Source organism: Netta rufina (genome assembly GCF_964035555.1).
Source record: "Netta rufina genome assembly, chromosome: 5".
Lineage (NCBI taxonomy): Eukaryota > Metazoa > Chordata > Aves > Anseriformes > Anatidae > Netta > Netta rufina.
In genome coordinates, this window is record NC_140128.1 from 4,942,516 (window position 1) to 4,969,849 (window position 27,334).

Below are 27,334 nucleotides of genomic sequence, written 5' to 3' on the forward strand. Positions count from 1 at the left end.
ATAAAAATTTAAAATAAATAAATAAATAAATAAAATTAAACATTATGGTGATAATCCAAAAGAGGCAAAACAAGTAATTGCTCATCTGACCAATGTGTCAATGACTCTGCTTTTGAGGGACAAGATTATGGAAAAAAATTTTAAAAAGAAAAAAGAATAAGAACATAAATCAGCGAGGCGAGGCTCATTTAAGGTCTGATTTTGTAATTGGAGCTACACTACAGTTATGTCATGATCCCAAGAAAAGTCTTATTTGACTTTAATAGGGCTCCATAATGTGCCTAAGGGCCTGGAACATATAAGGAGGACATTCACGAGGATCAAGTCCTTCATTTGCAACAAATGCCTTTAATGAAGCTGAATTTCTACTTCTAAAGATGGCCATTTTGCTACTCCTACTTGCCGGGAACAACTAATATCAACTTCACTAGCAGCAATAAAGCTACTCTTACACTGTGTCATTACCAGGAAAATCGAGAAATTCTTATCAGGCAATATTCACACCACCTAACTTCAGATATCTAGCCTAAACACCTACATCAGGAGCTAGGGTTTTCTGTACCATTATTGATGTTTCCAAAAGCAGAGACAGGAGACCATCCCTCTCTCCTCCCTTCACAAAAGAACCTGAAGTTAGATAAACTGTGCATACTACACAGCATTTATTTGGAAGACAATAAAGCTTCTTCAGTAAGCTCTTAAATCTCAGGTTAAATAAATGTAATATTTTGTGTAATATATGTAATGTAATATAGAGAGAAAATCCATGCACAGAGTTCAGGATTATGTTTCAGAATTACATTTTGAGGGAAGTTAGTCTTGGAAGTTTTGGTAAGTTTTAAATGTTGATTCTCATCATAGGCTGTTCAAATCATTACTGAAGATTCACCACTGGCAAAATAAATTAGGTAGAGGAAATTAACTTGATAGTGATGAAACAGATTGTAATAAGTCTATCAAAGTAGGGAATGTTTTCTCACAGATAGCAGTGAAAGTCCAAATACTCCATGGAGCATTTAAAAATACAGCGGAGATGATAAGAAAAAGATACTTTAGAATTGCCGTGATAATGAAGAAATGTTTCTATTAATAAATACAAATGGAAAAAATGTTTCTTTAACAATAGTGTTCCAACAGTAACTGAATAGCAACAAGGTAGTATTCCATCCTCCTACAAATACAGGCTACTTTCAATTTCACGTGCATACTAAATGGTGTCATTTGTCATCTGTACCCAGGCTTCCTGCTAGCTGTGACAATAAGTCAACTTAAACCTTTTCCATTTAGTAGCACCAGAGCCAGTACCGGAGGTTTTCTGGTTGACCAGAACAGATTTAACACTTCTGTGTCTCACATTCTGTGCATTCTTCACAAGACCACAGACCAAACTATACCATTGTAACCCGGGTTATCCGTAATTAAACCTTCCTTATGGAGATCTGAAAGTTAAAACAAAGATCACATTTCCTTCATATCACACACAGAATCACACAGAACTGTAGGGGTTGGAAGGGACCTTGAAAGATCATCAGGTCCAAACCCCCTGCCAAAGCAGGTTCCTTCATATCAAGACCAGTTGTCCATACCACCACTTTACAGGTAGAGATTGTTCATACAAAATTGTCCCAGAAACATAGCTTTAAAAGTTGCAGAGTTTATTTAAAAAAAAAAAAAAAAAAGATATAAAATTATTTCCTCTTTCCCTGTTCTACTTGCTCCAGTTAAATTGCTTCTGCGCCATTTCTGTCATAATCCATTCTTAAAATAATGTCAGATGGTTTCCAAATCCAAAAGAGACTTCCAGGACTATGATACTGTATCTTAGAGTGCTAAAATGACTTTTATTGATAAGTAAAATTACTTCCAGCCTAGTTTTGCTTCCCACCCCACCTTCAGTCTGGTATCACTTTTTTTTTTTTTCTCCCCAGTCCAAGCAAATCATTTCTTAAATGCTTGGCCTCGTTTTATTTTTAAAGGCGCATTTTCCAGGAGGCACTGGCACTGAATGGGCTGTGAAACTACACAGAAGACTCAGACTCAAAATCTCAGCAACGGGATGTTCCCTGTCTGTTGACCTCACAGCAAGGAAGTTTCTACCTGGGTGACGAAATCTTTTCACATCAGAAACACTGAGCAGAAAACTACAAACAAGGTTTGTGGGTTTTTTTAGGTTTACATCCCGTTATCCTCTCATTAGCCAAGACAGGTTACCTGACCAGTATATATCCTTCTCCATTTGTCTGGCCTAATTTAACAAACAACCTGAGGCTGGCGCAGATAGGGTCGTAGTACAAATGTTTCTTCTCTCAATCCCTGACAACATGCTGCCTATCCCAGCCCAAGAGGAAAAACAGTAAGAATAACCCTAACCTCCTTTTACTCTAGTGTTTTTGCACGTGGGCACCAATTAAAATATTGAATCCATGTGTTAAGTAGCAGGTCCCTCATTCAACATTAACAGCACCTCACCACCACCACCACACATTGCCTAAAAGTTAAAATGTATCTGTTAAAAAATAAATAAATAAATTGTTTTTTTTAGTACCGGCAAGCATGTTAATTGTAGTAAAATGAACAATACTGAAATTGTTTGAAGATGGAATTAAATTTAATGACATTCACAAACAAACCCCTTTTAGAAAGTAACAACAGTTCTTTGAACATTAAAGAGAAGCTCATTATATCAAGACAACTCCAATGTAAAAGGCAACCCGACTTCAATCACTGCATATCTGCATGTTAATGAACTTGCTGTGTGCAGCAGGGACTGAACAGTGTAAGTAATGGGAAGACTGTCTTAAAGCATACAGTACACTTAAAAAAAAAAAAAAAAACACGCCACCTTTAATCAATGAAACACCTTTTCATTCGTACCTTAATAGCAACTGAAATGATTTCAAACGTAACACAAAGGGAAGATGATACTTAATAAAGGTTTCTTTAAGACATAACATTTCTTGCACATTCTTTCAGCATTCACATGCTGTCAGCATCACTGTGGCAAAGACTTTCAAGTTTCAGCAGACAGATACCGCCTAGTACAAAGTCTTTGTCATAATAATTTCATTGCAGCCCCCTGATCAAACATCTAGACAAATCTGAGACTGAAAACTGAGAGCTAACCAGTGACCTTTGATTAGAACCACAAGCACCAGTTTTAATAAAATGCCTCATTCATTGCTTTCCACTGCCAACAAGGAAGGTGTGTTTGAGCCTGAAAAATGTAGTCAATATAGCATTTACACCCATATAATGATTCCTATTATTCACAGTTAGAATTTGTGACTGTAGCAAGTGAAACACAGACATCTTAAAATAGCTAAATGAAAACACCCTGACAACATTCTACCTTTAAAATATATTCAGGAGCCTGCCTCTGCCTTTCTGTTGCCTGCTGCTGGCTTTCATGTCTTGCTGATCGTATTGTAATAGGGTTGTTGTTTTTTCCACAGACACCTTCATTTACACAGTGTTTGGTTTGTTGCTGTTTCTCAAAATCTATGACTGTTGGCCAAGTCCAGTTTTAAGGGGCCTTTACATCTGTGCTTCAGTTAAGTAACAGTGCCCCATTCAAATATACATGTATAAAGCTGCCTTTTTATATGTCATGATTAATATTTATATATTAAATTTTGAAAATCCAACTTATTTCTGGAGCCAAATATCCTATCAAACTTTGAGAAAAGGTTGTAAGAAAAGACTTTGCAGACTTGAGCAGTTGTTCCACATACTTTTTGGTTTAAAAAAAAAATATCCAAGTTGCTGGTATCTAACACAGAGGTTCAAGGGAATACAATTAAAATCCATTTCACATATTTGTGCTTTAGCATATCAAGCAAGAGGACAGAAAGGGGGTCTTATCACATTTATTTCCCACTTGAAAAGAGAAAGTCTTAAGCAGGGTAATAAATATTCAAATGACTTTGCACCACTGAGCTACCATATCAAGCTAATGATCTGTAGTCTGGAGCTCTATAAAAAGAAAGCTTACTGCCTGCCGTCACCTAGAGGTGTTGCTGTAAACACTGTGGGGGGATATTCTCCTCTCAGTGTGTGTGCGCGTAGCTACACTTAATGTTGTTTTCAAGACAGAATATATTGCTGAGTTGTAAAACAGAAAGACAGGATGAAACATATGCAGAAAAATTCAAGGACAAAATGAATTAAAAGAAAGTTTCTGATTGTTTAACTTAACTTCCTTCTTCACCGTGCTAGGAAGAAGCGGGTTTGGATTTCAGGCCTCACTTGCTGTAGCCACAATGACAAATCCGAGAGATGCAGATGTTCAGCCATACATATGGCAGGAGCTCATGGCTGGTTAACTAAGAGCAGGATGGGTGAACTCCGCAGCCTGCCAGGGCCTGCTGTAATCTCAAATTCACTGCAACAGAGCTACTGATGTTATAAAGCGGTACTGCCTGCTACATAAGAGAGCAGTCCCCTTCCAGCAGGAAGAAAACCGGAATAAACGACAGATTTGTTATGAGCTGTCTGCGTCCTCACTAGAGCATGGATCAAGCAGACATATGCTCCATCGAAAGCCATGGAGAAAAGGCAACTCTAAGTACAGAAAGAGCTACCTCTAACCACATATGTAATGGTATAAAAAAATCTTATCTTTATTACAAAATACTGCATAAGAAAGAGAGATGGTCTGCAATTTAAGCACAGGCCTGGAAATGAGCCATATCTTCTGAGTTTGAATTCTGGCTAGGACTCAAACCATCTTGAAACCTTCCTGCTTCAGTTTCCCAACTGGAAAAGTGAGAATAAACATACTTGCCTACAGTATTTCTCTCTCAAGAGTGGAGGATTAATTAAACACAGTGTACTACTATCTTGCTTGTTTAGATGCACTAGTGTCCCTTATCATCTCCACACAAATTTAGAAGACAAGTAGCAATTGTGCATATTCTCCCTTATATACACTCACTTGCTAACCTGCAAGAGAGTTTAGACATGGCTGGGTAGACAATTTAGAGAAAAAGAGTGACTGAAAAATACTGCATGGAAAATGCACAGAGAACCAAAAGGAAAGCTCCTCCAACGTTCACATTAATTTTCTTCTGAGTCTTACGAAAGTACTTCTAAACCTGGAGGAACGTGCGTGTCATCAGAAATCCCCAGGAATGTCTCACCGAAGCCACCAGGACTTTGTATCTTTACGTGACAAACTAACCTGGAACTTGGTAGCAACTGTGAGTGAAACAGTTTGTCATTTTCCCAGCACAGTAAGGTAAGCCAGGCTTCTTCTGTCTCTGTGTTTTGGTCATTTAGGTTGCACAGCAATCCCCGATAGCCCAAAGACAGCTTCTTGCCTAGTTTATATAGCAAGCCATGCCTTGCCAGTTCTTTGGGCTTTGAGATCAGATGGAAAAGTCCTGTTAAGTTATAAAAATAGTACCTTATTAGATATCGACTACTGACTTACTGCAATTCCATCAGGGCTGAACTACTCAAGTTTACTCAGTGGCTAAACAAAAATTTTAAGGCCTGAATCAGCAGCAGTTCCCCCCGTACCAGTACAGAGCTAAAGATCCCATTCAGACTCAGCTGGGGGAGATGGCATACGTAACTTTCCATGCCCTCCTTTTGGGACTTGCCTACAGTGTCTCCAGTGTCTCTGGCATCTCCAAAAATGGGAGCCCTTAAGTGGCCATTCTCCATTGACTTCATTTCTGGCAGACAACTCTGAAACAGAACTGTTACAAAGAAAGAGTCCAGACTCTAAGCACAAGTGAGATGTTAAATAAGAATGAGAAGCTAAGACAGCTAAGATTTCAGTAGTGCCTCAATGATCTCTTTAACAAATGAAGGAGAAAAAAAAAAAAAAAAAAAAAAAAAGAGTAAAAAGAGAAAAAAAGGACCCTTACTGGGTTTCACTGGAAGGAGAAAAATGTCTCCCTATTATCATTTAAATTGTAATCCATAAGGTTTGCTGGTCTTCTGAATTGTCCAAGCACACCAGTATAACTAACGCACAATATACATGCAAACATTTCTCACCTACAGAATCAGGTCCCCAGATTTTGATTCTGTTTTCCCAAAGGCCTTACTGAGTCCTGAAAATATGATACAGGATTCACATTGTGATTCATTATGAATTTAACAAAACAAAACTGAATGGCTGAGAGAAGAAACCTTATCACTTTCCACCGATTATTTCTTTGTTGTATTTATAAATTTTAGGCACATGAGAAGAGACTTCTCAGAAGTGTTTAAGTACTGTGGAGTCTAACAAAGCCAGGAAAGTCTGGAGCAATCTATCTGAAGCTTTCAAGGGATACTGTCTATGTATGTACATACCACACCTTCAATTAATTACTTAGTACTTCTTCATTTTATGGCAGAAAAAAAAAAAAAAAAAAAAAAAAAAACAGTGAAAGACTGACCTATGAGAAAATTAGATTTCCTAGTTTGTTACGTGACGCCTGTGCAATAACACTAAATATATTTTAGATTTAGAATAATATGTCTTTGCTACTTCTAAATAATTAAAATTGTGCTTAAAATACATTCACATGCTACACTTTTTTGTTGTTGTTTCCAACTTTTCACTTGCAGCCAACCAAATATAATTACTGCTGTGATCCAGTATAATACTACAGTTCGTTTCTTCTATGAAACTGCCTGGCATTTACATGAACATTGCCACCAAAATGGAACAAAACAGACTGTTAGGCATTAGCCCTAAGTTAAGTAGTAACATGATCTACTTAGTGGTACGCTTATCAAGCCAGTTCTGTTGCTGTTTATTTAAATAGAAATTGAAATATTGGCTGCTCAATAAACCCCAGGCATTCTGTGCAGGAAATTGAAAGGATTCTAGACCCTCCTATAATGAGGGAACTTTTGACAAGTCCTCCCAGAACAGTTTGCTGTTCTGAAGTAACATTTCTCATTAATCGTCAAGAAAAGAGATAGTGAAGCTGCAATACAAAACCCGCTGCCAGGATAGACACAGGGCAGATATACTGGTAAGTATCATTACCTGGATTTAACAGCTTCCTTAAGCTCTGTGATTACAGGCTAAATGAAAGGATACTCTGTCCAAAATAGTAAAATACTCAAACGCATTCTAGATAGTACACATGGCTGACTATTTTTTTTTCTAAAACACAGTTATACCTGGCACTTTTTAAATACGGAAGAAAGGGAAAAAAAAAAAAGTCTAGTTGTAATCAGTCTCACAGTCTTGATGGCATTAGAGCTATTGGCCAACCAACAATGCAGTAGATTCAGTAGCTAACCAGATCTTGTCGTGCACCTTTGTAACCACTTAAACAATTCTCTGCCACACCCAGCTGTATTACCCACATTCTTCTTTCTTTGTATATACTTCAAATGTTTGGATCTGAAACTATAGAGCTAAGGGATAATTACGTATTTCACTGTTCCCACCAGACAGTGAGATTTCCCAAGGGTAGTGCCACTATTGCCAGAATTTCACACATCTGGATAAAGGGATGGGCTTTTATTCTACACTGGCTGCCTCTGACTGTTCGGTCATAAAGATTCTGGTTTGCCAGTAAGCGTGTTGCAATGCAGGGAAACCAAAGAAGTGAAGCAATGCTATCCAAAAAGTAAAATCATTATGCCTGATCAAAGTTATCATACAGCTAGTTTTTGGTCAATTAGCATAGTATAAATAGCAAGTTTTACCGCAATATAAACTTCAAAATTGATCCTACAAGCTTTTAGTTAACAGAGCAGCCTCAAAACAATCAAAATGTTTGATCGTTGCCTGAGCAAGGACTTCAGAATTGCTCCTCTTATTTCTGGCTACATCAAGAAAACAAAAATCATCTCAAAGAAAGAGGTATTATTCCGTATTCAATTTCTCTTACGACTGAAAGTAAATATTAAACATACAGACGATTCTTTTACATATGCATTTTAAGGGCTGATTTGCACATAAGTGTAACTTCTTGGCTTCTTACTTAAAAAAAAAATCCACTACATGTGGTTCAGATGTTAGTAATCTCATCCTTAATCTCAATAAGCAAAATTATGCCAGTCCCTTGTTTATGACTAAACAGCATTATTCAACTTTTTACTAGCTTTTTTTTTTGCTGGAAAAGTATTACTCTATTGTACACATTTTCATTTTTAATAGATGATTCACTTGCTTGATGCTAAATGGAACAAATGCCTTAGTAACGTAATCAAAAATATGCAGACGTGTTTCCAAAATTAATTTTGATATTTCCTGTCACTGAACTTGTCTCATCAGAGCATAATAGTAATTTCATAGCTGTAGCAACGCTGATTTCACCACACAAGAATCTACAGGAACATTTGAAGTCGCACACGTTCAAGAAATATTTTTGTCCAGAACAGTTACACAGTTAGTTTGCCTCAAATCCCCATCATCTTCCCTTTAAGCCAGCCAGAAACTGGATTCAGAACTTCCAAAGAACACTAGTCTAAATCACAATCTATACATACTTACAGTTTCTCTCTTACAAAAAGATGCAAGTCTCAGAAATCACTATTATGCTTCTGCATGGCACTCAAAGGTCTTTCTTACTATTTAAATTTTGTATCTTGATCCTTTTAAGTAATTAGACAATCAGTAAAAAAAAAAAAAAAAAAAAAAAAAAAAAGCTATTACAATTATTGTTGAAGACTTATTTTATACATGCACTGCAAGGTCTATACTGAACACTTATTTTATGAAAGTCCTTTTCCTTCTGTTCACACGACATTTTTCAGAAAATAATCAGTTGCACAAAAATGCTAACATATGGCAGCATTTCTGAAAGTGTTGTAGAAATTAAAGGCAATAAAAATTGCCTTGGACAAGAAAGGACAAATAGGCCAAACCAAACAATTATTCTTGCAGCTTTCTCTAACCACTAACTCCACTTTATACGCAGTTTCCGATCTCTCATATTAACTCTGATCATATATATTTAATTCCATTCTTAAAAATTTCAGTAGACAACTTCAGTGCTAACCTACAACTGCCCTGTCAGAAAATCTTTGATGTCACAGCATAATAGCTCCTGAAAGAACAGCACTAATACTTAATGTAACATGAAACCAGGGCCCTGCAGTGGGGCTGTCTGCTGTCAGGAACAAACAGTTTCACTGCTGTTCCCCAGAAGTGACAAGATTGAGAACTAACAGGGCAGCACCTCCTCAGTGCTACAGGAGACCTGTGCACCAGAGCCTGTGGCAAATCCAATTTCATCACTTTAAATGTATCACCATTACTTAAAAACTAAATAAAATGCCCAGCACTACAGTCGGTGCTCATCTGAGATGTTCTCTTCATCTGGTGTAAATTCAAATGTTCTGGCACAAAAAACAATTATTCCTATGCTGCAAATGATAAAATAGGAATCTGCATTTATGTGGAATTTCTTTAAATTTCACACTTGTAAATAACAGTGCCCATGTTGCCTGATGCATCCAAAATTCTTTTCCAGAATTTATATTTTTCCTTGCTGTAACCTTTGGATCTCGTGTATTTTGAGCTGAAATTTTCAGATTTGAGGTATTACTAGATGGTCTTCAGCAGAAAACATGTATCTTTCCCGGTGCTAACACAGGTGATTATGGGCCCACTTTTTAACTTAATAACAGATTTTAACTAATGAAAAATATTGTATCTGATGGAAAGCATTAGAAAGATCAGTTTCTAAAACCTTGCGTGGCCCCTGTTCTGAATGGCACCGAATGTCACCTGCCGAGTGCCCCTTTCACTGGAACTAAAGGCTCTCACGGGAAGTATAAGATCCCTACAGGATCTGACCCCATATGTCTCTGTTTTGTGCTCCATTTTTTGACCTCTTTCAAAACATTTTTAAGATGCATTTGTAACATTGCTTTAGGTCAAAATATATTATTATACATGAGGGCACCAAGCTCCCATAGAAATCAGCTCAATTGCTGGATTTATTTTCTCTCTTGGAAAGCTGACTGGTATTTTATAAACTAGCAATAGCTGTATTTTTAAAGTTTATAAAACCTGGCCTCTGGCTAACTTGTAAACATAGGATATATTATCCTTTTGTTTGTAAAGCTTAATCCTACAACTGTCAAGCTGAATAAACCTTTAGAATAATAGTAAAAATACAAAAAAAAAAAAAAAAAGTCGTCATTAACAGAAAATTGAACTCTGAGACAAAAACATCAGTGGCACAATTTTTATATATTTTGCAAGTACATATATAATTGTGACCATGTGTATCATTCCAAATTTCTCAAAAGCATTGTTGGGCCATCTAATTTTGAAAGTCATGAAGCAATGAATGCTTTTTAGAAGTATCTGTGTATCAGCATTCTCTCTCAATGAATCTCTGGTAGTTGGCAAAAATAACCTGTAATGCTTTAATCGTGTTGGACCTTACTGACCCTGTACCGAAAATGTGATTCTTCCTGTGGGTTCTCCTTATGGATTCCAAGCACGTATCCATACAACGGCATTAAAAACAACATGCTCATAGATTTGCAACTCCTAGTATTTGTTCCTAGAACATACTTGAATACAACACCCACGGTGTAAACACTGAGTTAGAGACAGCCCTTACCTTATAGCCTAAGTAGCTTACACAAGAGAGCAAAGAAGGGACTGGGAGTAAAGCAATGTGTCTCTAATCAGTCCATGGCAGCATCACAACAACAGTTAGTGCCAAGTTCTCCTCTCTTCCAGTTCGGCGCCATGAGCAATCGCACCCACTGCTCCCTGAAGGGCTTATTTTGTTCCTCCTCTTATGAATTTCACTGGAATTGCTCAAGAAGTCACCACTCTCCCTGTTAGAACCTACTGTCCCTCTGCTAAGACGCTGTATGGTTTGAGGTGTGGTTTCTGCTTAACTCCCTTTGCTACACAGTGACATTTCACAGTCATTTACTGCACCTCAGCTGAGAGGCAGGAAAAGACCTAGAAGTATGATTTCTTCTGTCCCTCCTGCTAAACGTGCAACAACATGCCTCTCTACACTCTAACCTAGGCTAATAAATAAATATATATATAAATATATATACACACACACTTTACCTCAGCTATTTTAAAGATGGAGCACAAAAAGAAAGACAAACAATCAAGGTTTAAGATAGTACTTAACCATACCCCTATTCTGTCTCGATGGGAGCAAGCAAAAACTTTTACAGACACAATGAAATTCTCTTTCCTCAGTGACCTGAAAAAAAAAAAAAAGTTTGTTCCTACTGTGGAAAAACTGCATCCGCTACCTCTGCCTGAAACATCTAAGATTTTCCTGATTTATTTTTAATTTCATTTGTTCAACTGGTGCTTTATAATGCTTGCTCATAAATGTAGAAAGAATAGCCACATAGGTAGGTGAAATTTTGAAAGTATAATTGGGAGTAATTCAACCATAACAGAAAAAGATCCCCTGGCTTCTTTAATTCCAGCAACATTAAGGTAATGCCAAGATGATGCTTTGTAGCAGAACAGGTGAGGAAAGGGGGGAAGAAGACAATTAGAATTGCTACCAAGACAATTAGGATCACTACCCTACTTGGCCCAGGCATTCGGAAAGAAGACCAAATATCTGACAGAACTGCTTGGAGAACTCAGTTCCAATAAAGCCCACTGCTAATTACTGCCTGCAAAGCATTCTTTCAGAATGAGAAAAAAGCTGGTAGGAAGCAATGAGAACTTGGAAACAGAAAAAGTCATTATAAACAAAATATAACTTCAGAATTCGATGTACTAATTGTAGACAGGCATTATTAATTTCTGCAGATAAACAACATAGTTCTAAACAAGGGAAGAAATAAAATGTGGGTCAAAGACCAGTCTCTTGATCAAAAATCTTAGCAATTTCACATTAAACGTAAGTTGATTATAAAGAACATATTTATTTAGCATCAGTAATTATGTAAAATGAGCCATTCCCTCTGGAGATTATCCATAGCCTTCTAGACAAAACAAGCCCCAGAAGTTTTTAATCCTGACCATGTTGAAGGCTGACCATTAAACAAAGGACCAGGTCAGTGTGGAAATTCATAAGCCAAAAAAATACATAAACCACCACTAGTGAATAAGGATTCAGTCCTCCAAAGTGCTAAGCATGTTGGCTCCAATCCAGAAACGTACTTAACTACATGCTGAATTTTAAGCACATACATAGTCTCATTCCCACTGAGATTATTCACGGGCTTTAAAGCTCGGCATGTGCTTATATAGCGTGTTGAACTGGGACCAGAGCACTTGGTATCTTGTGGACTTAAACTCTGAGTTTTATCAGCTGGACCTGGAACAATTCAAGCAAATGAATTTCCTACCTGTCTCAGTCAATAACTCTGAACCTTCCTTCCCAAGGTTTGAACCATGCAGAGATTACAAGCTCCAACTGCCCTTCTTCCACAACCACAAGTAGGAGAACAAGGGCTCACCATCCATTCCAGTACTCCACTGCAGCATTTTCTTTTGGTTTGGGGGGACAGGGGATGTCAACAACAACAATAAAACATCCAAATGGTTTTACCTTAGGCCTAAAAAAGGACCAAATCTCATGGACCAAAGCCCATCAGCTTGTCTGGCTGAGAAAAAAAACATAATACTAAACACATGCTGCTGAATTTCATGGCAAGAATCATCACTGCCTCGATTATTGGGAATAAATGACGACTATCCAATTCATCATTGGCATTTATTTTAATACAAAAATTGTAATAAGCAGCAAAATGCTCATCACATATCTGATGTTATTCGTATATCTCCAGCACCAGAGAACTGGCAGCCCATGGCTGTCAGTGCCTTCTGGCATACAAGAGTCTCTTTCCCAGTGATTGCCTTTGCCACAGCTCTGGAATTCACTACGAGGGGACTGAGGCCCAAGCGTGACCTATGAGAACCGGCTTTGACACACAGCACGCTTTCAACCAAGCAAAACAGCAGAAGAGCAAAATGCAAATAAATTAATTTCTCACATCAAACAAGTAATGGCTAATGTTAAAACAGCCTTTTATCTATGTGCAAACAGGGTTGTTTTTGTTCTGCCTTTTTTTTTTTTTTTTTTTTAATTTCAGAACCATATTCATTAAAAAAGAAAAAAAAAAAAAAAAAGATATACCAAATATTTTTAAACACAATTAAAGGCATTTTATTAGAATACAAATTTTCAACCAGCTTAGTAAGATATTGACACATTAGTCAAGTGAGAATTTGCACGGAGAAACTTAAAGGAAATAGAATCACTTGCACCTTCAGGTCTGAAACAAGATTTGAAACAAGCTGTGGAAGAGTATTTCGTGTAGTGGCTGCTGTGCCTCATGTGGACATCTATATTACATTGTGGCGTAGAAATGAATAAATTCGTCAGACAGTCAACTGATATGATCTAGCAGTTCTACCTAGACTGAAGATGACTACGGGGAACCCTGGTATACAGCATTCACCAAGAAAAGAAGCTGCCACGCATCACAGCATATTTTTACACACTCAAGAATTCCAATCGAGCCCCAGAAACAGGCAATCCCACTAAACATGGATACTCTTAGGAGAGACATGGATGATCTGCAGGTCCTTCTCTGGAAGTTTTAGTAGCTCAGTGCCTCTCATGATGAAGCTTCATAGTTTTTTCGTTTATAGACTGGTTCCCTATTTGTTACCTCTCCAACACAACTGGCTGGCTAGTCTGCATCTCTTATTGAAACATGGTGCCATGGCTCCAGCTGAGCCTAACATGCACAGCTGGGAGGCTGCAGGCCATGGACTACATCTTCTAAACAAATTGTCTATCACAGGAAGAGCAAAAAATTCCCCTCACTGAAAGCAGTATTATGGATGAAGGAACTGCACAGTCTCCCAGAAAACTAAGAAAACAGAAAAGCAATTTTCCCTTTAATTTAACAATGTATTCCCAGTTCTGGAGCTTACACATCCCAGTTACCAACAACTGTTCAGTCATTACTCACACTCTAAGCTCAACCAATACCCCATTTATTGTGAGTGTCAGCAACAATGCTGTTCATATCTTCTCAGTTTCTTGGAAAGTGGAAGAGCAGAGGTGAAGAAGAAAATGAAGGTATTAAATATCCCTTGATAGGCTGTATCCACTAATGCTGATCTGCTCCTAAACATCCTAGCTTCCTCTCTTTGCTTCTTGCCCCATCCCCTTTCTTCCATTTTTCCCCTCTTCTTTCCTCTCATTCAAACATTTTCCCTCTTTTCCTATCCACAGACACTACCTACTTTGGGTTCCGAAGCACCTATTTCATTTCTGCTTTGCTTTTAACTACTCTCAAGCATTCCTTACTAACATAATCAAAAAGCTACCACGCTTCCTACTCACAACTATTCTAAAAACATAAAATACAATTTAATTTCAAATTCAACATTCAGACCACAATAAGTGTACCAGATTACTAATTTATACCAACCATTTAGAATTTGTGAAGTCTTTCAAAAATATTTGCTATCAATCAGTTACTAGAAGGAAAACACAAAAGTGCTCATTATCCACAGGCTTTTCATGCATACAGTATAATATTTATGTATACATCCAAGACTGACTAAAATATACAAAAATGACCAAACTGATCCACTTGAACCTTCCTTTTCTCAGAGAGCAAAGAGATGTAATGTGCGTTTCAAAGTATTTGTTGCAAACAACTTTATGAGCTACAGAAAATGAACATGGGCCTAGTCTTTAGCAAGCACTAAGGAGGACTTCTTTGATCAATGCATGCTATCTTCTTTGAAAGACAGAGTTTTAGAAGACAGATTTTAGAAATTCTCTATGCACGCTCAACCGCAGTAAGAGAATTACAGTTATTATTCAGTTCAACGCATCCACTCTTCCCTCCCATCTTTGTCCTTTCATATCCCTTCCCCTCCTCTTCCTCTCCCTTTGTTTTTTTCATCCCTTCTTTTTCTCCCACACACTCTCAGGAAGGCCCAATTCAGCACAGTGTGGCATCAGCAGAGACCAGCAACAGCTGCTGTTCCACCAGCCACAACAGCGAGTGGATTTTAAATAACATATAAAAAAAAAAAAAAAAATCAAGGGACAGCTTTAAAGTTAGGGAGAGCTTTTTAAATTGAATATGTAATAACTCTACTGAGGATCTGGACTTTAGCTACACTCAATAGGGGTGCTTCATTACCTACTTGTGGGAATGCCACTTGTCTGTGATGAGGTCACAGCCTCCTGGTGATAAATTCCATATCTGCTGTTTAGCCCGGTCAGTTGAAAACAAACTAGCAGATGCCATGCTGATTTGCATCTAGTTGCTATTGATACTAAAGAGACAATATAAGAAAGACAGGAAGTATCATGTGGGAGCCATGCTTTAACAGTCTGACGGGAAACAAGTATTCACCTTTATCTAATCATCCCACGCTGAAATAATGAAATGGAAAGTCTTCCACAAAAGGAACACAGTAATCAAACACAATTTGGGGTTGGATTTTTCTCTTAATGTTTGTTATCCTAGTCATTTCTGTGTCACTTTCATTAAATAAAAGACATCAGAAGTAGAAGAAGAAACAGTTTATGCCTTAACATTTGCACCTGAATTCAGCCTGACCAAGGCAGGACTCCATAAATTAGAAATTCAGGAATTAAACCTAATTTTCAGGAATTACTCTTCAATTTTCTTTTTTACTTTTCAATTTTTCTTTCATCTACCTTCTCCCTCCTTTTTTTTTTTTTTTTTTTTTTTTTCCCTTTCCCTGGGGGTGGGAGGAAACACTGTATAACGCTCAAAAGATTCAAAGCCTTTTATTTTTAGGGCATCATCTTGACCTCAGGTCTGTAATTTGATCCCATTCCCATCAGCCTGCCGTGCAACGGTGTTTTAATATCAACTGTTAGTGGACACACCCACTCACCCCATACAATACATGGCACTATTTCCACTAAAATCACTGATTAGAGTTTTTGTTACATTCTTAAATTAAACATTACAGATTGAATCATTACCGTTTAGAGCCAATAATGATGTTTAAAATAATATGGAGAGTTTTCACTAAGGAAAAACAAAAAAAAAAAGTGGAATCATGAGAAAAGGCTTTGAACACAAGCAAGGAAAGAAAAGACTTCTCCAGGCTTTCTGCAAAGGCTGAGGGAAGATCTGCAAAGCTGGAAAGACAGGCCCATGTAACTGCTTGAATACTCACACTGTGCTTGAAAGTTGAGGGTGAGCACTGTGGGTGAGCATAGAGACAAGCCTGCGATGGCTTGGCCATGCCTGTAGGAGTTTGCATACAGAGGCAGCAAGGGATGAAAAGCCAGACACTGCTGCACCTAACAGGGGCTGCTTGAAACTTGCCATCCCCCAGGAACATTGTGTATATGGTGCAGATGTCCAAGGGCATTAAAAAGCACAATCTAATCTACCTCCAAACTGTGTAAGCCATTTTTGAAGAATACAGCAAGTCTGTGATTTATTTATCTGCAGCAACAATATACAACTTTGAATTAGAAGGGCATCTGCTCTCCAAGTCCAAGGTACCCAGATACCAGAATAGCCAGCATTAGCTCAGACTTCTGCCTTGAGGGATCAAAGGGATTGCCCACTCAGCACTCCCAATGTAGGCAGATCCTCCAGCATGGGAATGCTCCTTTCCTCTCGGGAAGGTATGCTGACAGTTTTGTAACTTGGAGTACTCTAAGAGCAATCAAAACACATAAAAAAATACCATTAAGAAAAATACAAAAAAAAAAAAATCTGTTGTCCTCCTGTTCAGCAGAAAGGAGGAAGTTTTACCTTACTCCTTTTTCTAGAATATTAGGTGGCAATATGTTTCTTTCCTGACCTCTCTTCAGTTTCACATTTTTCCATCTCATTACACGTCTCTAAACCTGCTCCTCGCAGCCTAGGTAGCCCTCATTCCAACGCAACACCAGTTAACCACCTTACGGCCCATGAAATCATGATGAAAAGCTGATCATATCTATCTTGTTTTGAAACAAATGAAGAGAGTCCGCTGTTACTTTCAGAAAGAAATACCGAAAGTACCATAATTTTGACATAGCATAAACAGGCAGTATAAATGGAACTAAAGCCTATGGAATCAGAAAAGCACGACAGAGTTTTACTAGAATTCATCACTGACATTTTGGGCAAGCTATGAGAATAGATATAGATACTGTAACAAAAATACTACTAAAAATATGTTGAAACATGCCTAAACATGCCTACTTGTGTACATTAAAAAATGTCATGTGCACACCTACCATATACTTGCAGTAAAGGTTGAGTAAAGTACATTCTTAATGTAGTGACCTACATGAGTCCCTCAGCAGTAGGAAAAAAAAAAAAAAAAATGAAAGGAAGATAGTGTGCCCTCAACAAATCAGCTGTGATGGAAAGAAAAAAAGAAAATGCATTGCCACAGCCTCCACAGTTACAGGAAGTCAACAGTCAGAGTGCCCACGCACTGCACATACTATAGCAGAAGTCCTGCTTGGAAAAGTAGATATGGAGAGACAGATGATCTAGTACATAGTTTACATGAGATGAATTCCTGTTAATGTCAGCTGAAAGCCGTAACATCATCATGTAGGTGAACCTGACTCCACCCTAACTGAAACCAAAACAAGTTACTTTCTACACTGGATTCAGTGCAATATCTTCAGATGCAACCCCTGCCTCCCTTCACAGTCACAGAATGAGCTTTTGATTGAATTCAGGAGGAACTCAATCATGTCCTAAGGTGTGCACTCATGGCTGGAGTAAAACGGAACCCTTCAACTTAAGTAAATGGAGTTCCACTGGCTTATGGCTGCTGAGAATGTCTCTGTGTGTCTAAAATATTCCCCTTAAATAACTCAAGATTCAAACGCTGTGTGTGTTAAATCCTTCAAAATGTTCACTCTAATAACAATAAGCCAGTCAGGCACATGAAACCCTTCTTACTCAGAAAGCTCCCAAAACATGATTATCTAGTTCCACATATTACTTCAGTATTTGGATTTGGTACTTCGGAGGCAAAATGCAGCAACGTCCTTAGCACGCTACTCTACTGCATTTAGGAGAGGAAATGAGGATTAACTGAGATGGTTAAAACTATAAGAAGAATGCAGATGGGCAAATACATCCTATCTTGGCTGGAATTAGGCCATGACAATGAGGTTAACCCCCCTACTTGTGCAAAAATACCATGGGTTTTTACTAACCACAAATGGTCAGGATCTCAGTTTAACAAGCCCATCCACAACAACAATACAGATGTAAAAAGCATGCAGAACATCATCTGAAAGTGTGGTATTACAGCTCAAAGTACCCACGTATTCATACACCAAATGTAATCTAAAACTAGGTAAAATGAAGTGAGATTGCGTGATTACCTTAATGCGATACTTTCACAGTACAAACATCTGTTTAAATATGAAGACTCCAAAAGCTTCACCTCGATAGTTCTGGAGCATTAACAGATAGACGCTCTGGAGAACAAGTATCTATGAGTAATGAGGAAATTTGCAGCACTTACTGCCTCCTCCGCACTGGGACACTGACCAATACAGTTTATGAAGTAAACAATTCAACAGCAGCCCTTTTGGAACAGCTCCTCACCAGGGCGATCTACTCTGGAATTAAAGTCACATTTATTCCAAAACAGAGTATCCAGATAGGGAGCACCCTGCAATATTTTTGGCTGATTCCCCCCCACACTCCATCAGCGGGTCTTTGGAGGAATGTATTAATTCTCATTATGTTGTGTAACAGTTAGTTGGAATTAGTAAATACATACCGTATCATTAAAAAGATTACGTTCCAGCACATGCATTTAATTTGCCATAAAGTATGGTACATAGGAAATCATGCTATCTTCGGTAAATCTGAAAGATATCATCATTTTTGTTTCCAATAAAAGATATTTCAAGCAAGTAGTAAAATTTCAGTGGTATATGGAAGGGGTCTTAGAGAAGCGCGCGCACACACACACACACAAAAATGACTATAAACAAGCCATCATTCTGGTAAGAAGAAATACAAACAACCAGAATAAAAATAGTTGATGCACAAAAGCCATAATGAGGGGGTTGCTCAAAAAATAACTTCTACTTTGAATGGTTTGGATGAAATACAAATTATCCACAGAAAAGTGTGGACTGGCATAAATGTTTGTACAAAATTATAAGTATATTTCTAGAAGTATGCAAGAGACAACCGCCTGCATGCTGCACAAGGTCCCAACAACGCTCTGCGTAAGTGCTAGTGCACAGAGTCCAAACCACTGCATTTTAATTACTATGCAGCCTCAGATATATTGCCTTTGATATGGAAATGTTCTTGTTCTCTCATCTTCACATACGGTCTCATGCACAGAAATCTTTATCTGATTCATAAAAAATAAACTAGAATCCAATCTCAACACCTGACCTCAGTGCTTAGAAGTTTTTTACTAAGCATGGTGTCACTATAAAAAGAATGGATAATATTGGTGTAAAGTTAGATATTTCGAGCAATGATAAGAAGGATTTACAGTTAGGAATCAAATCAATACTGCACGCACCTCTGAGGTTTTAGAGTTTCCTGTTGCCTCATGTCAGTCTACCAGAGACTGGAGAAACAATTGACTACACCTTTCTGTCTCGCTCAAGAAAAAAAAGAAGACGATATTTAAATGACTTCCCATCTTACTGCCTATAGAAAAAATGCAGCTTGGGCATTCACTGTATGAAATAGGCCCTAAAATCTAATAAATCCCTAATGTGCAACTTTCCAGCCTTTTTGTTTTAATTTGGACATAACATGTTTCTGTATATTTTAAAGGTATGCAATGAGGTTCACATGGAAAGAAGCAAAATGTTTCCCAAGCTTTACTTTATCAAATAGGTAAAATAAACACATAAGGAATATTTAAAATACAAAAGCAGTACTCCTCCGTATTTCATATTAATATGCTGTCTGCAAGAAAGCTGAAAATTTTTGCTTTGACAAATTCTACCAGTTGCTCAGAAAACATTAAATATTCAGACCTATTTAGATAATTCTCCTAGCTCTACAGAATTACATTCTCTTTTTATAAAGAATATGATCTGCGTAACCTCTGTACAGAAGATAATGACCCATCTGTAAATCATTTTGTTGCAAGTTATCTGTTTTTTATCACTTCTAGTACCTGTCTGTGCCTGATATGATACTCTTAAACACATTAACTTGATGGAATGTTTCACCCGACTTCAAAAAAAAAATAAAAAGAAAAAAAAAATCAATTGATTGATATTTATTCTCCACTACAAATGGATGACTCCGATTAACCTAGTTTACCAATGCATCTAATTTTATATTACTCTTCCAATTCACAAAGCTCAAGAAATATTTGATTAAAATAATTTCCAAGCAATGATTTTCAAACTCATGCTACTGTTTTCTTTCTTCTTAATTTAAGGAGACAAAACAGTAAACATAAAACTGATATGAGGATTTTAAAATATACAAGAGGAGGAAAGAAATGTCTATGTACTGATTCTTGTTTCTTTAAGAGAAAATCCATTTTTCAGGTTCCTGTTGTACTAATTGAAAGAGAATTATTTAAAACTTCACTGAATACTTGAATATACGATGGGTATGTGCAGCAGTTTCACCAGTGCCAAAGAACTCTAGACTTTCTGAAAGACAGTAAACTAAAAATTGGCAGGAAATCTCTTACAATGATGTCACAAATATTTGTTGTTGCCACAGAATAATGTTTTAAAAGAACACCTACTTCTGTGCTGAATAGGCTTTGGGAACATGTAATTATCCAGTTTTATCACTGTAGAAATCGGCCGCTTTCCAGCAAATCCGTCTATCAGCTCTCTCCCTTCTGCACAGAACTATATCTAAATAAATATACACGTATTTCACATAGACATCACACCAACCTAGTACACAGGCTTACTAGTGATAAGATCTTAACGTATTTTGTTGTTTTTAAAATATGGTATCACAGCTTGCAATGATATATCAACAAATACTGCTACAGAATTGTGCGTCTAAAAATTTTTGAATAGCTTATATAAAATAAAAGGAAATTCAGTTTCTATGTTTTGGTAAGAAGTCCCCTAAAGCTCCCATCCTTGCTGTTCTACCTAAGGCAAAAAATAAAAATTAAAAAAAATAAAAATGCATATATAAAAAATACACAGAAAGGCAGTGAAAACAGGCAAATAGAAATCAGCTTACTATGGCAAAAACTGGAAACATGCACCTCTGTGTTTTGCTGCTACTTGACGAATAAGCTATATGTGAACTACCGAACACATCATACAGCGGTACTTCGCTCGCAGGTTCATCATGTAGAAATGTTTCGAAGCCCTGTCTCCTTGATTTACTATATTAACTGAAATGTTTTAAAAATATGTCGCTGTATCACTTCAGTTGACATAGCTTATATATACACAAACACCCCTATTTACATAACTTTTAAAACGTTAGTCATTACACACCACCTCTGCCAAACAAGCCCACTGATCTTGCAAGTCACACTATGGAAAGAGAAATATACATCACCCCATTGTATGGGGTATAGAGAAAAGAGCATCGCTGCTTCTCTTTCTTTAGTAATTTTTGTTCCATTAAATAAATAAATAAATAGACCGAAGCCTTTTAAGTGCGATCCATACACTTTTAAGGGGGAAATCAAACCAAGTGTAAAAGATTAATGGATATGCTTCCTGAAGTGATATCTCCCAAGGTGATTACAGCGTTTAGCAGGCATAAGGTCGTGACTAAAGAAACTTTCTAATGCCCACTGAGAACAAAATATTTGTTTTTGCTATCATCATGCCACGCTCGGGCCTCTATTACCACGAGATATTTTAGGGCCTTTAAGAACAGCAGACATACACGGATACTTTCGACTAAAAATATGATCAAAGATGCAAAAACATGTCTGAAGGGATTTTTTCCCCGCTGTGCAAAAGAAGTTCAGCTGGAAGTGACCACTAGCAATTGTTGGCCACGTATTAAAAACCACTGGCTAGGGAACAAGCACTGGCAGTGCCCACTTGGGAACAAAATCAACGTGCAGGCGAGGCAGCTAACTTTGGGCATCGGTTATTATTTTCTACAGGTCAGGCACTGATGACCTAACGAAGGAAACAGACGGGCTCCGCTCTGTTCCTCTTCCCGCTTCCATCAGCGTGTAAACGTTAGGCAGGGAAAAAAAAGAAGCGAAGCGTTACAGAAGTTGAGCAGAGAAGCAGTGAGGAGGAGGGGGAGGCAGCCGTCCGTCTCGCTCCCCTCACGCTACGTGCAGTAGGCATGCCACTAGTTTGCACCCTACGACACAGCAGGGAACGAAGCGAGCTTCGAGGCAGCCCAGCGAAGTCTCGCAGCAGTACCGAAGCGGTGCGGAACTGGAAGGAGGAGAGAGAAAATAATGCGTTTAGCAGAGGATGCGAGCTCGCAGGGCAGCGGGCCTCCCGCACTCCCATGGCAGAATGAATTAAACTTCTGGGGGAGGAGGCCGGGCCGATCGCAGGGAGCGAAGCGAGAGGCATGACAGGAGCCAAGGGGCCAGGCGCAGCACAGCCGGGGCAGCGCGGGGAGCCGCCAGCAGCCGCAGCCCGGCTGCCCTGGGGGAAGCGGGGAGCCGCGGGGTGCCGCGGGCCCCCCAACCCCCGCGGGGCTCCGGGAGCCCGGGGGGGCGCCGCCGGGGGCCGGGGCGCTGCTGCGGCGGCGGCCGGGGCTCCCCTTCCCCTTCCCTTCCCTTTCCCTTCCCTTTCCCTTCGCTTCCCTTCCCCTTCCCCTCCCCTCCCCCCGGCGGAGCGCGCCTGGGAGCGGGCTGCAGGCGAGGCTGCCCGGCTGCGCTTGGGACCGGGCGCTGTGTGCGCCTGCTTCGGTTTCCGTATATTCTTTGGCTTTTAATAGCTAGCCGAGGGAAAAAAAGAAAGCATTATTGTTTTCTTTCTTTCCTTCTCTCATTGCCTATTCTAAATTTGACTCCGAAGTTGAAGCGGTTGAATTGGCTAATTCTGAATACAGTCTATTGAGAGACCAGACACAGCAGTATATCCCTGTATAGCAATAGATACAATGTGCTGAATTGGCAGTCTAATTATAAATGTGGCATTTGGACCTCCTTTCAGACCCAGTGCCACCTTACCTTATGAGGGAACTTCAACTACAGCAACTGTTCAAAACAAAATGCCATTACAGGATCAGCTTCACCCAACACTGGAACCAGCCAGGGGATTGTTTTACAAACAGCCTTTCTCACTTAACACAAGAATGTATTATAAGGAAAAGTTATGGATAGCGCAGAGTCTGAAGAAAACGCGTATGTGGTTTGTGCCAGGTGTCGAGCTACTTCAAACTGCAGCATACTCCAAATGACCTCATGATTTTCCTTTAAATGTACTCACTATAAATAGATTATTTCTTAGTTTTACTAGAATGAGCAGCTAGGTACGCTCGCTGTTTATATTCCGAGTAGAGAGCGCGTATAACACTGCGAGAACAGAAACACGCGAAATATCCTGGCTCAGAGCAAAAACCTGCAGTGAGATTTTGCCAGAGAGCTCACGGTGTGCTGAAAAAGTTTTTAAAGTGTCTTTTCCAGGGAAATATTTGTATATAATGGCAGACTGCACGCACATATCTCACATTCATTCTTATTATTTACTTTATGGTATAATGGCTTAATTAAATGAGTGGGCACAAGCACGTCAATAAAACAAGTCAAGTCAAGTAGAAGTCTCAAAACAGGTTTCAAAATTACTCCATTACACGAATACAGAAAGGGAAATTCGTTAATTTTTGGACTTGAAATCCTATTGAGGACTGGATGAAACTCTTCTCTTGCCCTCACGCTCAGCAGCGGTGCTGAAGATGGAAACACCAGAAGTGTTAAAATGAGGGAAAAAGAAAACAGCAGGAACAAAGTGCCGCTCATGTGCCGCAGGCTATTTAAATTAGCTTAATAAACATATACCTTATCTCCAAACAGCAGGCGAAGATATATTACTTTATCACAGAAAGTTTCGCCGTCTGTGTTTTTGGGAAACACCCCTAGGACAGAAGTAATCTGTCGTCCCCAGGCTCCCAACACGCTGGCTTTCCCCGCAACCTCCCGACCCTCAGACACAACACTAATTGTCTCCTCACGTTGCCACTTTCCCTCCTTCCCGTCCTTAAAAAAAAAAAAAAAAAAAAGAAAGAAAGAAAGAGAGAAAAGAAAAAAAAAAAAAAACGCGCTGCGAAACGGCCTGCCGAGAGCAAAGCCAGCAATCAAATCGATATGATCAGTGCCTCCGAGTGACCTCAAGGCCCTGCTCTGCGGCAGCACGCAGCCCCTGCTGCAAAGCGGGTTAACTGCGCGCTGCTGGGGAGCGCCGGGAGGCAGCGGAGCGGGAGCCGGGGGCAGAGGGGCAGCCGGTGCCGAGCGGTACCTGCTCCTGCTCCTGCTCCCTGCTCCTGCTCCCTGCTCCTGCTCCCTGCTCCTGCTCCTGCTCGCATCGTGCCTCTGCCCTCCCCGGCCGGCTGCCGCCGGCGGTCCCCCCGTGCATGCATTACACGAGCGGTGCCCGCTCCTCCCGCGCCAGGGCGAGCCGCGGAGGCGCGCTCATTAGCTCCCACTGATGAGTCCTTTCAGGCTCGTGAAGGGCACGATTGTCAAAAACTGCGGGAAAAAACAACAAGCCCTGAGACTCCGAGCCTATTTGCGCAGCTTGTGTGCGCGCATGTGACATTTGCAGGCAACCCAGAGCTGTTCGTAAACTCTTGAGCGTTATTCGAGATAAAACATTACATTGCTTATACGGTTAAAGAGGCTGCTTATCCCCGATCAAAAAACAAACAGCTTCGGAGGCAGGGAAAGCCGGGAAACGAGCAAGCTCTCCGCCAGACACACCTTGCCTTCCTCGGATCCTACAGCACTGTCTACAAACAGCTGCGCTGTGCTCTTGCAACTGTCACTGCTGCGTTTTAAAAGAAGAAGAAGAAGAAGAGTAATAATAATAAGTGAAATACTTCCTGGGAACTTACTTCGCATTTAGTTTAGGCACTATTCTTTTTTTCAGCTCGCAAAGGAAGCCGTTTTGTCCAGGTTAGGTATTGTCTACTTATGGATCAGCCTCTGGCTAAGGGTTTATTTTAATTTATGGCTTATGCATTCTTTTAAGGTCGATTTGCATGACCTCCGGCAAAGAGCTACGGCAGCAAGAAATCCCAAGCCGAACGTAGCCACAAAGCGGCACCCATCGCCCCTTCTCCGGGTGGAAACAGAGCTCGCCGATGATGGACTGCTCCCCCCCCTCCTCCTCCCTCGTGTATCACGAATTCGGGTGCGATATCAATTTTAAAGTTTTCCGTATAACTTTATCCGAGCCCCCTGCCTGGAGAGATAAGGCGGCGCCGCAGAAGCGCAGCTCCTCGGGACACTGCCCCGCTGTGGCCGAACCCGGCATCGCCGCCGGCGGGTCCCGGAGCTTTGTAGGGTTCCCTGCTCCGCGCACAGCACTCATTTGTGGCCAACTTCAAAGCAGTCACCCACCTCGAACTTAACGGAGAATTGAAAAGCACCACTAAGCTCCTCTCGCCTTGCTCCAGCCCGCGTCTTTCGGGGTGAGCCGCGAAGAGAAGCCCACGCCAACACTTGGGAGCAGTGACAGCAGCGCTCTGCTCGCAAAGATTTATTTCGGATTTTATTTTTCCTCTCTCTCTCTCTCTCTTTCTCCCTCTCGTGTTAGTTCCTTACGTACAATATCTTCCCAGCACCATGTGTTCGCCTGCCGTGGGTGATCTTAAAATACAGCGCTGATCTGTCACTACATTTTAAAATAAACTCTACTCGGGGAGGATGAGAAAGTGTTGTGATTTCGAGGCACTGAGGTCCCTTAATGTCTCTGAAACCTCGGGATTCAAACAGCCCCGGAAACTCTCCCGGGGACGAGACTATAACTACTTTTTCCTAAGGGGGGAAAAGAAAAAATAAAGGGGGGGGGTGGGAGAAAAAACTCGTGGTACAAAAGTAAATAATCGTGCAGGGGGAGGCGGGGGGAAGGGGCGAATTCAGCAACGTTAAAAGCTAAACAACACATCTACCTCCGGACGCTGCTCCTTTACTCAATTGCAACTAACAACCCATTAAAGACAGCGCAGGGGGAACCGGATTCTCTCCTGCAAAGCGACATAAATCCAGCGAAAACCCATTAAACCACCACCGCCGCCACCAAGCAACGCAGCACTACACACCACAGCAAACAACAGGTATACAACACAATAGGGCTTTTTTTTCCTGGTTACCTCCTCGGGATCCAGTGTGGCACAAAGCACTGGGAGAGCCTCCTTTTTTTTTTTGCAACGCGCTTCGGTAATTTTCATTTAAAAAAAAAAAGAAAAAAAAAAAAGAGAGAGAGAGCAGGAGGTGAAAGGGGGGAGGGAAGGGAGAATAAATGGGTAGTAATTCGGTAAAATAAAAGAAAAAAACTAGAGTCTGCTGGTGTTTCTCCGGGCCATGGATGTGCAGGATCCCGATCGTTAGAAGTTTGCGGATGGGTTGCCTGGAGATTTGGTTACAATCAGGTTCATTATTATTTTTTTTTCCTCCTGAAACAAGTGAAGGCGATGGTTACTGCTGTCAATCTTGGCAATCAATGTGAGCGGCCATGTCGTAAGTATTCAAAGCATTTCCCGTCGTGCAACATCAGAAAGTGAGTGGCCAGGGCATTGATCTGAGGAAGGCAAAAGGAGGCAGGGCTCCCCCGCCCAGACAGCACAGGCAAGATGAGACAACACAGAGAGAGAGAGAGGGAGAGAGAGAGAGAGAGGGAAAGGCAGAGAGGGAGAGGGAGGCTCAGAGCGAGTGAGCGGGGAAAGCAACAACTGCAGAGAAAGTGAGCACAAAACAGAAAGTGAAATCACCCCAGGCTGCCAGCCGCATCCCCGAGAAGCTATCACCACTCACATTGCTATTAGACAAATGAAACCTAAAACCTCTCTCCTCTAATGACCACTGATTGCCCGGAGTGGTGAGGAAAGGTACCAGAAAGTTACCGGGCGGAGAGGGGGGGACGAGGGCGGGGAGGGGGAGGCGGCCGGGGCCCGGAAGAGGGGGGAGGGAGGGAGGGGAGGGGAGGGGAGGGGAGGGGAGGGCGGCCGGGGGGGGCCGGGGGAGCCGCTGCGGGGCCGGGGCTGCGCGGGGCGAGCGGCGAGGAGCTCCCGGCGCGGCCCCCCCGGCGCCCCCCGGCCGGGCAGGGAGGCGGGCACACGCCGCCGAGCCTCCCGGAGGAGGAGGAGGAGGAGAGGACGGACAGACAGACGGACGGATGGATGGACAGAAAGAAAAGAAGAAGAAAGGGAGCGGGGGGGGGGGGGTAAGGGGGGGGGAGCCGGTCCGCAGGACGCGGGCTGGGGCCGGCGGGGACGCAGGAGGAAGGCGCTGGAGGAGCGCTGACTGACAGCTGCTAAACGGGGC

The 27,334-nt window shown here is 40.5% G+C and overlaps 1 protein-coding gene across 1 annotated transcript in view; it reads right to left on the bottom strand.

The window, feature by feature from the left end:
• SOX6 (SRY-box transcription factor 6) overlaps nt 1-26,502 on the bottom strand; it is a 373,900-nt gene extending 347,398 nt beyond the window's left edge. The window contains exon 1 of the mRNA XM_084287862.1: nt 26,164-26,502. The gene's annotated coding sequence lies outside the window, so the exon portion shown is untranslated. The remainder of the gene's footprint in view (nt 1-26,163) is intronic.
• Nucleotides 26,503-27,334: the final 832 nt, after the last annotated feature.